Consider the following 17323-nt stretch of genomic DNA (forward strand, 5'->3'; position numbering starts at 1 on the left):
AACTTTGGAACTGAGTTGCAAAAACCTACAGATATTTCCAAATCTTAGACATAAATATTTGCTGAATAACATAATTTGACTTCCATTGCAGAGAATTGTACAATCCTATTGACTCCCTAATACATATCTATCCCTAATGAAGCCTCTTCCAAATTAGGAGGAGAGAATGACCTCATCAAGCAGTATTAAAAACTGGGGTCTGTATGTAATATATGCTATACTTAAATTAACTTTTAAAAAGCTCAGCTGGCCGAGTTAATTAGCTAATCACACACCTGCTCTGTTTAGGCTTCGAGTTGGAAATCTGTAAACATGACAAGTGTTAAATACTGCAGGCAATGCTGCTGAAACACAGGGACAGTCCTGTGTGAGCAGCAGTTCTACAGAGGGTTGTCTGAGGCTGTAAGACTGCTTCCACTTGCAAATTTGGGTGGCTGGGGTAATATACAACAAAAGAAATCAAACTGCAACAGAAATATCTGGAAATGAGAATTTCAAATATCTTATTAATTTAAACTGTTGACCTCAGATGACAGTTCTGTTTCTAGGGGCAGGGGTATGTCTGTATTTTAATATGCAGTATCTGTCTTAGTTATGTCTAAGACTGTAACTAACTGAAGTAGAATTTTCTTTGCTTTTTTTCTTTTTTGTTAGAGGTTATTTTTCAAGCTTGACAAAGTTTGTCAGCTTCAAGTCAAAGACAATCTCCTATAAATTCATACATACAAAAAAAAAAAAAATACAGCAAAAAAACCCTGTACTCTCTGCAAATAGGAATATGAGACAATGCTTCCCTTTCCTCAGTTCAGCAGGACTTCTCAAACACAGCACTTCCAAAAATCATACTGCTATTCAAGCGGACAAAGAATTCCAAAGCCTTATTTCTCTTTAATGAAAGGCAGTAACTGCAATGTATATTACCATACTGAATCATATTAACCCTTGTAGGTACCTAGACACATGAAATTGGCTATTTGCCTCAGTTTTATGACTGCCAGTCAATGTACCAAAAAAATCCAAAAAAACAAACCAAAACAAGAAAAAAAAACACCCCAACAACTTTTGAGGGGAAAATATTCAAATAATGAAAGAATTTAGAATGGACTCACTATAAAAAAATAATTAATTAAACACAGCTTTTTTAGATTGAAGAATACTTGGAAGCAGATGAAGGGTTCTTCATGCATACTTTTTGCTTCTTATTTTAGAAGAAGAAAAACTACTTTCAGAACAAATAGTCTAGTGAAACAACTAAATAAATCCTTGCAGCAAACTTAACATTTATTTTCATCCTTTTTGACTCACCAGTGGAGTTTCATAAACATTTTCAAAAGAAAATATTCCAGGAAGGTAGTTTTTTGTGTGTTTGTTGCACTTTTTTACAAGAACATGTTCTAAAGCATAGTTGAAGCCTGTTGGTATTCACCAGAAAATTAAGCAACCTTGGAAATGTGTAGAACATTACAAGAAGGAAGATCTAAAGTATAAGGATGCTTGTTACTATAGGATTTCACTTGAAACATGAGGAGATTTAAACCTTTTCCTCTTCATTAGATCTGTGCATATTGCTTTTCAAATGGACCTGCAGATAACTGCACCACCAGTAAAAATCCCTGGCTGGAGCTGCTATGAAAGACAAGAAGTCTGTTGGAATGATTTTACTAATTTTATGCTCTTGGATGAGTAAAAGACATTACAAGTGTTAAAGCAGGGTAGCCACTAAGACTACAGTTGAGACATGATTAATTTTTCCCTCCCTGTCACCTGTGCTAGTCTGTCACCTTTCCCTCTGACCTGTTTCTATTCTCATTTCCTCAGCACTCTGGACCAAATTCATGTTAGTGACATCAGTGATGCTGAGATCAGAAATTGGCTCCTTGCCTCTTTTTTTCCCTTGCTCTCCCTTTAATTTGCCTTTCCCTGTGCTTCTCTTCAAAGATGCTTTGCTGCAGCTCTCAGTGCTTTGCAGGTATCCTTGACTACAGCTGACTTTTCCATTCTCTGGCCAGCTGGAGCAGGTCTGGATATAATCCAGATCAAAAGCAGGTGGCTAATCAGCAAGAGAGCAACTTGTTGGCACACAACAGAAGTGACTCAGCCACTACTGGGTTCCCTCTTTCCAGTCTTAAATTTGGCCAAAAAGTAGTTGTGGGTGGTGGATCTTGAAGACAGTGGATTATGAATCATATCACAAAAAACCCTCCAAACCCCACAACCACAAAATGGCTCTTTTGGAACTGAACAGTCACAGATACCCAGCCAGCATCCAGCTACACGGCAAACCAGCAAGGCCCAATACTGCAGCACACTTGTAATGTGCTTTTTGGAGATGGCACCAAAATAACTTTGTAATGCAAAAATCTATGATTGGATGGATAGCAGACCTTCTACGGTATTAGAAAGAAAACTGCAAAGTATTTTAACAAACCTTTAAAGATAGTAATTGCACAATAATGTAACTGTTGTGTGAGATTTTTAATATATAACCCATCTAGAGTAGGTTCTAGGAGCAAACAAAGCTGCCATGTGCACAGTGATTTGAATATGTTTACAAAGCCCTGCTTGTATTTGAAATCAAAGTACATCCTCCTACAAACACTTCCACCTCGGGAAGATACTCAGCAAATCATTTCAAGGGTAAGATAAGTCACTATTTATTTTCACTATCTATTCTTGGAGGACTTGTTTTCTAAAAAATTTTTACTAAATAGAATCCAAATTTAAAACTACAAGTCTTTAAACTCAACTGTCAAAATTCTTGTTGACAGTGGTTGTTTTACAGAATGCCTTCACAATATCCCTCTTTCTCCCATCAAGTGATTAATGTAAGTTATTGAGCCACAAGAGGAAATACACTATATCAACACAGATTCAACATTCCTGCCAGCTAGATCACTGGATAAAGAGTTGACCTCTATGTGGTGTCCATATATCTGCCAATAATTTATTCTTTCTTTCTTTCTTTCAGGGAAATTGCATGCTGTCTTCATGCTTTCAAAGTGGGGATTATCTAACTTGCAAGAATTTAGGTGTTTGGCCAAATTACATTTGCAGCACAAGAATACTGTTGTCCACAGTGTCATTGCAGACGTAAGGAAACACTGGGGGAGAAAATGCACCACCACGGATTGCTTAGCTAGAAATTCTACCATCACGTGCTAACATGGCTCCGTATGCCAGGACTACATATTAAGGCCAGTGGTAGGGATCTGAATAGCAGTATTGGTACAGTTTACTCAGTTTAGCTTCCAATACAATTTAATGCTGCTTTCTTTAAGCCAAGGTACAAAAAAAAAAAAAAAAAAAGAAATCAGAATTTCTCAGGACAAGAAAATATGGTAGCTATGCGCAACACAGTTCCATGATGTTTTGGCAGCAATTTACTTGCTGTTATCTGAGTTAAAAATAAAAGAATTTCCAAAGAGGTACAAACCCAGATCACATGTGTACTTTCAGAACCAAAGTAGGAAAGGTTCCATCTATGATATTTCAAGTACCATCTGCACTAACATCTTTACCAATTCTTGAAACCAGCACTTTGATTTTCCAGAGGGCCTCTGGCAAAGCCTGACCATCAAATACAAACCTCAATATAACTGCAGACCTCCATTCCTAAACTGATTGTATGGTCTGTTGCAGGGCTTGTGGTAACTATCACCATCCTTTTAACAACAAATTTTCTACTCACCAGTGTCTCCTAATAGCCAGGCTGTTTCTTGAGTAAAATTACACAACAATGTAATCCTTGGTTGAATAAGCCATGCCTGGAAAAAAGCACTTTCATCACGACTGAAATTTGAGATCTCTGAAGGTGGATTGCCTCAACCCTCAATTCAGCCTCTCCACAATTGCAGCAGCATTAAGGCACTTGTTTCTTAAATAGGTATAACACTCCTTTAACCAAAACAAAAATTAATAGTGTACATGAGCCATGGTAGCATGATAAAAATGGTACTTGTTTACAATCTCTACTGAGTCTTTTTTATCCCTAAGATCATCCTCTAACCAACTACAATCATAATTGCTTCTGTGTGAGGTTGTGTTGGTTGCTTATTCAGGAGGTTCCAAGTACACCTATCAGATGAAACAAAGCAGAGAAGTTCGTTTTGACATTGAATGCCAGCTATGAGAAAAACCTGCAGCAGCCATGAGGAGGCAAAAGAACTGGCTCAGTGAAATGGGCTTCCCACTAACTGCCAGGAACCTCCATTTCACATTCCCTGGCCTGAATTTTTTCCCATAAATTAGTTTTAACTTGATTTGTTTCTTATTCCCATTATGACTTTTCTCTTATTCTTACCTTCTCTTGTGCTTCCTCAGCTTCCCCCTCATGTAAGAAAAAAGCCATTTTTCTTCTAGGCAGACCATGCATACCAGCTAGGAACACAGATGCAAGTCATCAGGTTTCATGTGTATTTAAAGGCAGATTTAAAAAAACAAATAAACAAACAAAAACAGGGAAAAGCCCCACAAAACAACAAAAAAACCCCCACTCAAACCCACAGGAACTAGGTATAAGAAAGAGAATGGGTATTTAGAAGGAGCAGTATTTTCGGGGGGATCCTTTATTCTTCAAAATGGCCAAAATTTTGCCTGTTTAATGGGTGATGTACAGGAAGCAAGGAACAGAAATGGATACATCACTGACGCTGATTGTATGGTCTGATAATGAAGCCTCATCTCTAGATTTGCCAGAGTAATACATTTTCACATCTTGTCAACAATATTCTCTGTGGATGCTGACTGTGTAAAAGTGAAACTCACAGTCTCCAGTGTATTTGACTTATTCTTCAACAGTCCATGAGTTTTTGCTAACTGGGCTGGCTGCTATTGCTCTTACCCATGCGCATGGTCCAACTCCTTTATTTAAAAATTCTGTGCTGAGTCACAGATTTTGTAGGTAAACTTCCCAGGCAACAAGACTAGCTAGTCTGTCCCACTAGCCAGTCAGGTTCTAAGTGGACAATTTCTATTTAACTTTTGGGATGGTTTGTGAATCTAGCATGCTGCTGGTGCATTTAGGGTTAACCTTCCAGTTTGGATCTGCCCTGTGCAAGAATTTGTGCCACACCTTTGCTCTCAGGGGTTCTTCCGGAAAGTCCTCCCTCTGTGTAGTAGCTTCAGAAACAGACATGCCTGTGCAATCTCTATTTAGACTGCTCTGAACTTAGCTCGTTCCTAGATTCTAAATGCAGCCTGTTCAGTCTCTCACAAGTGAAAAAAACCAACTTTTTGCCCAAGCAAAGTAGGAAGCAACTTAGCAGATTATCTGCTTTATTTGGAATAAGACGGCAATAATCAGTTGTTTCAGCAATCTATACAACCTGAAGAGTTGGTGTTACTTCCTACTTGCATAACCTTGGCTTCCGAGGAAAGAGTTGGAGGGATGCAAGGCAGAAGCAGGAGCAAACAGGATCAATAAAAGTACCAAGTTTTTTCTTCTCCTGGTTGTCCTACACCATGGCAGAAGGAGCAAGCTTAGTCTCTTGTAAGTCCTCCCGAAGGAGGACAGGTAGGGCGATGGCTGACTATAGTGGGAGTAATGTGGGAAGAAGAGCTGAAAGAAGAAAGAGAGAGACAGAACTCTAATCATTACTTCAAAACAATTTTCCTGTTACAAGAACCATTATTACCTCTTCCACAAACAAGAAAATTTATGATAATAAATTCCAATTTATCAATTAACAATAATGCCCCTAATAATTTTCTAATGACAAAAAAAGTAGCTTGGTTTGTTTACAATGGTGCAGGATAACGAATGCTTTGCTAGAGATTGCCACGTGTTTCATACCTGTTTCAGGCTTACGTAACTGCATCTCCAATTAAACTGTTGCTAGCTTGGGGATTGTTTTGTCATTATATCCTTTACATGTAGGGCTATATTAGCATGTTTTTTTGTAAGTGATTGTATTTGTTTCCTTGTCCCTGGGGTTTTCTTATAAGCACTCCAGTACACGTTTCCAGTTAACTTTTAAATGTCATTTTATTTGGTCACTGTGGGGATGGTTGTCTTATCACTCTTCTATCTCAGTCTGCTTGCACCTATCCATTCACAATTTGTTTCCTTCCTTGTTGATTATTCTTAATGCATCCAGTCTTAGAGGTGCAGCAGCAGAACGCAGGTTGAAACGCAGTTTTTGAAAGCCTCCTGAACAAGTTTAATACAATTATGCACGTGTGCTGCTTACCAATCTGTACACCACACATACTAACACTCATGAACCTAAATGTCAACCTACACTTATACCCAGGCATACCACACTGACAGCTTGCTTTGCTTGATAATTTTTATCACAGTACTGGGCCTGGTGAAAAGGCAGATGACAGTCAGGGGCAAAAAGTGCACAGCCATAGTCCTTAATGTTACTGTTAGCACACATTAGAATGCATGGAGGCAACAGTGAGGCAGAGGATTGTACCCCTGACATGCTTAGAAAAATCCATTTGCCCTGATAAATAGGAAGCAAATACAATGGGCCAATAAATAACACAGGAAACAACCGACAAAATTATAAGCATTATGGACAATATAATAATAACAACATATCAACCTAGTTTCATCACCCAGAATATTAATATCAGGCTCTTTGTAACTAAGGAGTGGAAGTTTACCTAGCTCATTGGCTTCCATGGAGTGGAATCACATTGCCTTCCAAAGCTTCTAATCAGAGATAACCCATTTAAATTCACCCCTTTATATTTACTGGAATTAGCAAGTGCACTAGAGTTAAATCTCTATTAGACAAATACCTCTCCAGCACAAATCCACAGCTACATGATGGCTTATTTTCCTCGATACTTTCATCTTTTATCCTGGACAAATGAACTCTGAGCTATTAAACTTATCTACTTTCTTCCAGATACTAGTATGTTAAGATTTAGTTGCATCTTTCTCCTCGTTGTCTAGTATTGATACTCTTCAAGTACACTCAGGTCATTTAAGACACTTTATGACACCTCTGCAACTAGGTAGATAACAAGTGATGACAACTTTTTCCCAGATTCCCACTCTCTGCTGCAGGGATTAACCTGACAGTTGTTTTGCTCTATTTTGTTATTGCTCTAAGCGAGTCATTCTGTACAAACTTTATCGTGGAAAAAGTCCTCATTAATTTTGCAGAAAAGTCCCAGGTTTTTTTAGTAAGTTGTAAATTTTCAGAAATTTAGAATGGTTGGTTAACTGCATGTGTTTTATATACTCTAGAGGGAGTAAAAGGAGGAAAACAATTTCTGTTTTGTGACAGTTGATAACACAAATATTTGAAAACCATTGTTAAGTTCTGTGTAACTGGCTTCTAACTCCTCTGAGTATCTTCTCATCAGAAATGGGTTATTTTAACACTGTTCAAAAGTAGTACCCAACTCTGCTCCTTTAGTTACAAAAAGCATTAAAAAAATCAAGTTTATAATCCCACTAACAGTTCTTCATTAAAATATAATTCTGATTATTCTCTGTTTTAGGAAAAGAATTGAAGAGCATTAGGTTACATACATCTACATTTGAGACAGTTAGAGGCTTTCAGACTGATAAAGGCTTTTAAAAGTCAAAAAAAAAAAAAATCAATCAGGTGTATCAGAACACAATGTTTTGATTGTGATAAGTTTCACACATATATTATATTCCACCTGTTCATTAAAGAGTGCATGGCAGGAGATATAGGGCTCTGACTCATAAGCATTGCAGCAAACTGCTGCAGCAGTTAAAGACATTACTAACACACAGACCATCCTGCCTTCTGCCAGCCAGGAAAATGGAGTGTCCCATGATGTAAAGTCTCTTCAGCAGGCTGTATTTTCTCTTCATGGAAAGTGCCAGGTGACTTTGTGAAGTTGGCAGTAACAGAGTCTCCATATGCACAGACATCCACAAAGCCCCTCAGCAAAAACCACTCTGTGGTTTTGGCTTAAGAAGCAGCGCCATGTCCACACCCCAGCTATCACAGGTCAAACTGGAACAGCACCATCAAACTTAGACCTGGTAGTTTACTCTCCGCAAACAACTCAGAATCTAATGGGCCAATTCCAGGAACATGTTTTATGATTTATGGGAGAGGAAGCCTAGCCATGGGGTAATGTCCTATTAAAATATTTTACTTCAAACTACTGAAATTTGTGTCAGAGCTGTAATGAGAGGAGCACTATTTGAGCCTAGTAGAACCTTGAAGAGTTTAGTAGTTTTTCATAGGTCTCTAGCAAAGCTGGTGAGAATAATCTGTGCTGAGCCTCACAATTTCATCTACCAACAGACTTTTTTTCCTGTATTTATACCTAAGTTTCTGAAAGTATGAACATTTTCCAAGCTACATAGTATGTAGTTACAGCTGTTCTAAGAACTTTCTTTGCCAGAGGCTAACTATCTCTTAACTGTCTCAGCTAACTTACCATTTATTGCACAAGACAAACTGGACAGTAAGTATCATTATCACTTACCCTATCCAGAAGCTGTCAAGCACTTGATTGTGAGTTAACTCAAGTACATGACTCAGGTAGATTAAAACATCATGTATTAAAACAATGCTATTTACTGCTGCTAAGTTTAACATGTACAGGTTACCGAACAAGATGGCAAAGGCCAAACAGCCTCTAGCTCTCAGACAGCAGGCAAAGTCACTGCTACAATGAACACAAAACCCTTGCAATGCAAGTAGCAGAATTTACATGTAATACAGTACAAAACATGTAAAAAGGCTGAACAACTCATTAGGGTTTCTAAAAGGAACACAGGTATCTTCTTAACACAGAAATGTTCCTGGCTAAGACAGACTATGTGAATTTACAATTTTTTCACAAAATTATTTATCCCTTTTATGATATCCCATTTATGACTGGATGACTCTTTCTGGAATCACCTGTTTTGTTGGATTAAAAGTTGCCTTCACCTATCACATTTCTTGTGAAGAATGAAATTCTCTGTAACATGTCAAAAACACAGCCTGCAGCAGCATTACTTTGCCAAAATGCAATGGGCTGGCTCATATCATAGAATGGTCTGGATTGCAATGAGCCTTAAAGATGATCTAGTTCCAACTCCTACTATGGGCAGCACCACCTTTCACTAGACCAGGTTGCTTAGAGTTCCATCCAAATTCATCTTGAACACTTCCAGGGATGGGACATCAACAGCTACTGTGGGCAACCTGTTCTAGCGCCTCACTAGCCCCACAGGGGAGAATTTCTTCCTAGTATCTAACCTAAATCTCCTGTCTTTCAGTTGGAAACCATTTCCCCTTAGCCTGTCACTACCTGTCCTTGTAAAACGTCTCTGCATCTTTCTTCCAGGCTCCCTTCAGGTACTAGAACACTGCAATGAGGTCACTTCAAAGCCTTCTCTTCTCCAGACTCAACAAACCCAATCCTCTCAGCCCTTCCCAACAGGAGAGATGTTCCACCCCTCTATCATCTTGGTGGCCTCCTCTGGACTCACTCCAACAGGTCCATGTCCTTCCTGTGCTGGGACCACCTGCAGCACTGCAGGTGAGGTCTCACCAGAGCAGAGGGGCAGGGCTTCTCCCTGCTGGCCGCGCTGCTTTGGATGCAGCCCAGGACACGTCTGGCTCTTTGGGCTGTGAGTGCCCATGGCTGGGTCATGTCCACCACACCCAATTTACATTACCAGTCAAAATTAACCCGATTTATCTGTGTTAAAGAGCGGTCATATGAATTCCTGTGTCAGCAGATCGCTAGAAGCAGTGACTAACACAACAGTGGCAGAAAGTTGACATCTACTTCTTCCATTGGCACTACTGAATGGCCTGTCCTGTACACCATCCCACAATGAAGGATTTATTTTTAAGATCTTTTGGCTTTAAGATCTGTTTAGCTTTAAACAGAAGCAAACTATTCTTATGTCCTAACCAGAGTGTGAACACTAAATTAGAAAAAGTCTGCATATTGACAAGGCCAGCTGAATTCAAAACTCCACATTTTAAATTGCATATCTTCCTTCTTGAGTAGCTGTATTTCATGTTCGTGCATGTGATTTAGTAAGGAAGAAGTATAAATTGAAAATAAAAATACCTCCTATAACAGTTAGCAATGAGCTCATAGGGGAGCACAGACAGAACACCCTTAAGGCTTTATCTTGTGACTACTCTGCAAGTTGAGCAGCAGCAGAGATGGCTCCAATTCGATACCCTCTAGAAAAACTTACGCAGATCTGCTATTTGCCTTTGGTACTTCTGATCAAATTGTGTAACTGAGCAGAGAGCAGTCACTCACCTAGGAAAACTGAGTTAGGGTACCCAATAAAATTGCCCTTGCACCCTGAGAACATATTTAACAAAATACTGAAACAATCCTCTCTTTAACAGACCATTTCCCTCCCCATTTTACTGTTGTTTTCCCTTATCATCATACTCACCAGGTTGATTTTTGATAAAATACATTTTTGAGATAAGAAGGCTAATGAAACATTCTAGGACTTGTCTCAAATGTTACACATTTAGGTAGGAGAGAATCTTAACATATTCTGCTACTTCATATACCTACTTCAATACAGTGCACTGATTTATAAAATTTACCAGTATGTTCTAATTGTATTCAGTTGCTATTGTATTATGTGAGAACAGATACCATGACTGAGAAGTTGCAAACATATTCTACTGCTTAAGAATTTAAAAAAAAAAAAAATTGATACAACACGTGCCTTGCTTGTGGATTCCCAACTTTGTAATCCGAAAACTAAGGACATATGAAACAGACAACAGGACCCCGGAAAAATACTGTGAAAACAACAAAAAAAATCGCTACATTTTCTCTTTGGAGAATGAGAAGTAGAGTTTCTTTTTTTTTTTTTGTCTGTGTTCTTTATTTTCCTGGTTGCCAGGACAAGAATATCCCCTTTCATATGATGAAGTTAAGTATGAGAAAAAACGCATATTTCGGGAGGAAGTCCTGTTAAAGTCATGCCAAATTCAGCTTTACTTAGATTCTACTGTCTTAAAGATGCTTGTATCTGGACAAAACCAAGTCCATTGTTCAAGAAGAGGAGAAAGTAGTCATAATTGGCTCTCAAACATTGTTTAAACAGTGAGCAGTAGCATATACAAAGACGTATTTTTTACATAGTGTTTCCACTGTGAGTAACGCTGGCTTAAACAGCATTGATGAAGGAAAAAAAAACATTCTGGAAGAAAACATAAAGCAAATGAAAAAAATTAGGTAACTGTAAAAAGGAAGGTGAAAAGTGCAAAGATAAACGCTTGTGAGAAAAAAGAGAGGAACACAATTCAAACTTGATTGGAGGAACGAGAAGAGCATAGAGGAGAAAAAAACAAGTTATGGGAAATTCTACTAATTGGACAGATGTAAGATTTCCCTGATATGCAGCTGTGATTTATACAGAACTTTCAGTGCAAGTCATGCTTTTCAAAGGCCAACAATATTCACTGCCTAAACAGACTTCCTTTCTAACCTAACAGCATATTCCAACCTAGAACATATATTACATGTATGTAATATATGCCATTCTTTGAATAGTGGCTTGACTTGACTCTTAGTTGAAGAAAAAACCCATTGTCCTCGATACTTGCTTTTCACTTGGACTAAACCGAATCACCATAGTCTTTGTAATCATACAGCAAAGAAATTATTTTTCCTAATCTAGTATATTCAAAGTTCTACAGTGGTAGTTTTCTTTATGTATTCTGACACTGCCCAGTAATTAGCATGATTCTAAAAAGGAACACCACAATAAGTTAATCATGACAGATTTTACCTGCATCTTGTACTCAAGAGGCAAACTCAGAGAATGTTTAAAGATGGGTAAATTCACATTTGCCATAGGAGCGCTATTAACCACAGGAAGAACAGCAAAATGGATTCTTTAAGAAATCAGGCTTCGGTTGAGAATTCTGGGTTTGCTCCACTGAACAAAAGACATTTGACCGCTTCCAGAAGGCTGTGCAACAGGCCAGGAAGAGCCAGAACTAGAAAACAAATCATCTTACTACATGCACACAAGAAGATAACAGGATGCCAGAACAACAACAGGTCAACACCCAGGAATGAATGCCTAATAACTGAGGACACATCAGAGTACCAGAGAAATCTATTCTGGGCATGGCTCTCTTTAATAGTTTTTTTAATTTCTTCAGTAATGAGCATGTTTACAAAATCTGCAGCTGACACAAAGCTAGTGGGATTTGGCGAGCACTTCAGAAGAGAGGATTGGAACTGAAATGGATGTTGAGAAATTGCAGAGGCTCAGAAACTATTAAGATAAAATTCAACAAAATCAGGTGTAGAGTGTTACTCTTGTAAAAACATACACACAAAACTAGGACTATTTGCTTGGGAAGTACAATGGCAGCCTGAAAAGAACAAAGGGAGAAAGAGGTAACACCACCATATGCTTCCCCTCTTCCATAAAATATGACAATAAACCAAACTCCAGAACTTTAGAGACTACAAAATGAATAGAACAGTAACACATTATCTCTGCAAGCCAGCTCACCTTTCTCACATACCAGCTTTATTCTGGAATGTATTTAGAAAGGCTCTTTTGACCAAGGAGATTGTTATTACCCTCTGTTTAGCCTTGAAAAGATCTCACCTGAATATTGTCTTTTCAACATCACACTCACAAAACCACCTTGAGAGTTTAGAGCAAATGAAGCTACTTTGAAACAGGCTCTATCTTTTAAACCTGTGAATGCAGATAGATGAGCATGTCTCCATAAAAAAAAGGCTAAGGGAAAAGGGGCATGAGTACCAGGCACATTCATAAAAGCTGTATTTGAACGTAAGTTTTACTTTTAAATTAAGTAGTAATTAACTCTTCCACAAGAGAAGGAAAAGCACAAACCAGCTCCAATTGACTTTGTTCTCAATCATACCAGGCTGAGACACACTCCACATACAACAATAGAGTATGGTACACTCATTTCGTTACATACTGGAGAACAACAGATGGTTAAAGAGTAACCTTCCCCCCTGGATTCACCTACTTCAGGGAATGTATTGTTCCCATTTAACAGACAGGTCATGAGAAGACCACTGGACATCACCAGCCTCCTTGCTCAAGCAGGATCCCCTGGGGCATGGTACTCAGAATTTTGTCTAGACTGCTTTTGAGTACTCCAGGGAAGGAAACTCCACAGCTGTTTTGGGCAATCCGCTCCAGAGCTCAATTAGTAGAGAACTTCATGTTCAGGTGGATCTTCCTGTGTTCCAGCTTCTGCCCATTACTCAGCATTACTAGAGAAGAGCTTGGCTCCATCCTCATGACGTCCACCTGTCAGATATTCAGATACTTATACATATTGATGTGATCCTCTCACAATCTTCTCCAGACTGAATAGGCCCTGGCCCTTAGCCTTTTCTCGTAACTGGGATGCTCCAGCCCCCGCCTTTGCTGCCCTCCACTGGACGTGTTCCAGGAGCTCCAAGTCTCTCTTGTCCTGAGGAGCCCAGAATTGAACACATTGTTGAATTTCAGACAGATCCTCTCTGCTCAACTCTCCAACCTGCTGAAGTCCTTCTGAAGGTCTGCACAGCCCTCTGGGATATCGGCCACTTCTTCCAGCTTTGTGTCGTCAGTGAACATCACTGAGGAGGCATCCGCCTCTTCATCCAAGTCACTGATGAACAAGTTAAACCATACCAGACCAGTACTGAACCCTTGGGGACACCACTAGAGACAGGCCTCCCTGTGCCACTGATTACAACCCTCTGGGATCTGCGGTTCAAGCTCAGGAAGCGTGGGCTGGATGAGCGGACAGCGAGGTGCCAGTTCTCACTGCACCTCACTGTCCGCTCATCCAGCTCACGCTTCCTGAGCTTGCCTACACAGATATCACCAGAGACAGTGTCAAAACTCTTGCTCTAAGTCCAGCAAAACATCCACTGCTCTTCCCTCATCCACCCAGCTAGTTGTCTCAGCATAGAGGGCAATCAGGTTGGTTAAGTATCGTGACTACTCTTCATCATCTTCTTGTCTACCGCGTCTGTGGACACAGCCTCCAGAATGAAACATTTCATCACCTTTTCAGGGGTTGAGACTGACTAGCCTATAGCTCCCTGGGTCCTCCTTCTTGCCTGCTTTGAAGACCAGGGTGGTACTTGCTTTTCTCCAGTACTCTGGCAACTTTCCTGACTGCCATGACCTTTCAAAGATCTGAGAGGGGCCTAGCAATCATGTCTTCCTTCAGCACTCATGGGTGTATCCCATCAGAGCCCATGGAGTTGTGGATGGCAAGTTCACTTCTTTATGATTTCCCTGGACACATGAAAAAACACTTTTCTTCCGTTTTGTTTTTTATGCAGAAGCCTGATCATAAAGCCATCTTGGAATGTTCTAGCTTTAGCCTTTTTTCACTGGCCACCCAGGCTAAAGCAGCTGGATTCTTCTAAGAACTGGCTGAAATATTAAAAAATAATCTTTTTTGCTATTTCTGTTGCAGTGAGTACAATTGTCTCTGGCAGACAGTTGGTAGCAAACACAGAAATAGCATCACTAACTGTTACAGCAGGGGTTTCAAGGTGGTAATGGTGAGGTTGCTGTAAATATCTGCCACTTCCTGATGGTAATGATCTCCTTTTGGTAGAAGTGTCCCTGCAAGAGTTTCACTGATACATCAGTTTCTAAACAGACTTATTATGTTGGTATCATTCTTCATATAAATCAGCTTTAGCTCTACAACAACGTATCTAGCTAGTCAAAGACATACCTCTTCTTGTAGTGGTACCTTATCTAGTTCGAGAATTTTATGCGCCATTTTACCATTACTGGCTGCATCCACACCATTAATTCAAGTTAAGGGCCCTCATCTTTTCTTCCTTTTGCTATGTTATAAAATAAATAGGGGAAAAACAAATTTATACTATAGTGTGTGATTATTCATCATGTTTACGTATCCATTATGCACAAAGCTTCAGCTACTTGAATCTCATATAGGGAAGCCTTACTGACCCTTCCAATTAAGATTTTTCGTATCAGTTGAACATGCCTCCCTTGACAAAAAAACCCCATGTTTCCCATCCCCTTAGTACAAGTTACAATGAGATTCAATGGTACTTCATCAAAACACAAGAAGAAAAAGCCTTCAGACTGACACCAGCAACAGGCATGTTCACGCTCTCGCAAAATGAAATCGGCTGCTGCAACCTTCCCAAAATAATCATTAACTAAATATAGCTGCATCTATCCCAGAGTCACGAGAACCCTTTTTTCTTTTGCCTGAAAGATCAACTTTATATCTCTTTCTCTTTTCTGTATGCTTTCTGACAAAAAGAATGGCTTGACCTGGTTTAGAATGGTTTGAGTGCTGCTGAATCCAACAAACAGTTGAGCCGTCTTGAAAGAAAACTTCCCCTCCATTACTTAATGTTTGTTTTCTCTTCTGCAGAGAGAAAAGGCAAACAGTCCTCAGATATACGCTGGGGAATGGAGGAGGAAAAACAAACCACAAATGCAAATGACTGCTTAATGAGAGTTTTAGTATTAAGAAAAGCATATTAAGAAGAAGAAGAAAAAAAAAGAGATAATAAAAAAGGATCTTTTTACCACTTTCATTTCCATTAGCATAATTTTTCAAGAATGTTAACTACATTCTTTTATCTCTTAGACACCAGTTCACAGCTTAAGACAAAGCTAAAACCAAAGCTATAAATTACAAGTGGATCAAAAGACTTACATGATGACATAAGTTATTTTGTATATAAAGATTTGAATGTTTCAATTTCTTTGAATTTGTTCCCAAGTAAATATTTTTCACTGACAATGGTGAACTGAAAATACAGCCTTTTAAACTTTTTACTTTATTGATACTTAGTGTTGTCAAGTTAGCACTGATTCTTACACACTTATCTTTCGGCATTGTCTTGGGGTGACCTTATGATGTGTATCCCATATCGCTGCCTATGCCCAGAAATTAATTTTTGTGCCTTTCTATGCCTCTAAACTGAGCCTGAGAGGGGGAAGGAAAAAACTGAGCAAAACTTTCTCAAAGCAGTTTGCAGCTTGTTCAAGGTCACATAAAGATTGCAGGGTTTTTTTCCCCGGCTGCAGCAGGGGAGCGAGGAAGCACCCGGGCTTGCTGCTTTCCAGTCAGCTTTTGGCCAGTTGTTTCAGTTTCTTGCTCTCTGGAGAGAGACTGAGAGTTGGACTTTGCTTTTCCTTCTCTGGAATTACGGATTTTCTCCCTTTTCCACTGGACTGCTTTCAACCTCAGAGCACATCGGGAGGACTTTCCACCGGGCACAGAGGGCCTGGCCCTGGCCCAAGCTCCAGCTCTGAGGAGACCAAAGGGAGGACTCTAACACTTTCCCAGGTTTTTTCTCCACAGCAAGAGATTTTATTATTTAGCATTATTTTCCTTTCCCGTGTGTTTGTTAAATAAATAGTTTTATCTTCTTCACTTTCCTTCGAAGAAAATTTATTTTTTCCCAAACCTGGTGGGGGAGGGGTGGTTGTGCCTTCTCTCAGAGGATATATTTCTAAATTTGGCCAAACCGGTACAGGCATTTTGGTCATTTACATAAAAAATAAGATGAAGCTAAGGACTACATTGGAAAACTACAGGAACAGTAGTAATTAGCATCATATTGCCAGCACTGTAAATTGATGATTGAACAATAAAAAGCGCTCCAAGCTAAACACCACGTAAACAATACCTGTCACTTAAAGACTACAAGGTGCTCCCAGCACTGCTTCAGGTCTTTAACTACTCCACCTGACCACAGCAGAGGAACTTCACGTTAAACTCAGTCACCTGAGCATCTGTAGTAGCTACTGATTTTACTTAGGTTCCTATGAACATTCTTACCCCACAGTACAAAGTGAAATTTACAGTAGGAGATACACTTGCCATTCAAAATGGCAAATGCCGCCCATGTGACATGATCTTAGAAAATGTAACACCATGTACGGTAGTCTGGCTGTATTTTTTTTTTTTTGTCTCTACAACTCGCGTTCAAGAAAAAAAACCCTCAGACTGGCGGGCCCATTATTTTAATAAAGTACTTAGTCGCCGAACAGTACTTAGTTACAAGAACAGGTATAGCTTGTACAAAAAACATGAGAACTCTGCGGCCCCTGCAAACCAGGTAAACCACCCAAAGCATCAATTAAAAACCAACATAAAAGCCCCACAAACAAAAAACCAACCCAAAAAACGGCAGCAGCACACGGAACTGGAAAGCGCACTTCCAAACCAGCTGTAAAAAATCTACTTCAAGGGAAGCAAGTGTTGCAAGCAAGACGGAAGAAATGTAACTGCACTGTTTTCCCTCCCCTATCCCTCAGAAACAAGAGATCCACCGCGGCTCTTCACCCGGGTTCCCTCTATCTGCCTCAGCAGCCGCCCCGGCCCTGCACCGCGAG

The 17323-nt window shown here is 39.5% G+C and overlaps 1 long non-coding RNA gene across 3 annotated transcripts in view; it reads right to left on the reverse strand.

Annotated features, from left to right (window-relative positions):
* Positions 1-17323, reverse strand: part of LOC138103518 (uncharacterized) — a 42180-nt gene that overhangs the window by 24239 nt on the left and 618 nt on the right. For 2 of the 3 annotated variants that reach the window (XR_011147739.1, XR_011147740.1), the window contains exons 2-4: positions 5429-5557; positions 4301-4377; positions 3689-3764 (exon numbers count right to left, since the gene is read on the reverse strand). This is a non-coding gene — a long non-coding RNA (uncharacterized lncRNA). The remainder of the gene's footprint in view (positions 1-3688; positions 3765-4300; positions 4378-5428; positions 5558-17323) is intronic. The other variant, XR_011147741.1, reaches the window with a different exon arrangement.

The sequence above is a fragment of the Aphelocoma coerulescens genome (assembly GCF_041296385.1).
Source record: "Aphelocoma coerulescens isolate FSJ_1873_10779 chromosome Z unlocalized genomic scaffold, UR_Acoe_1.0 ChrZ, whole genome shotgun sequence".
Lineage (NCBI taxonomy): Eukaryota > Metazoa > Chordata > Aves > Passeriformes > Corvidae > Aphelocoma > Aphelocoma coerulescens.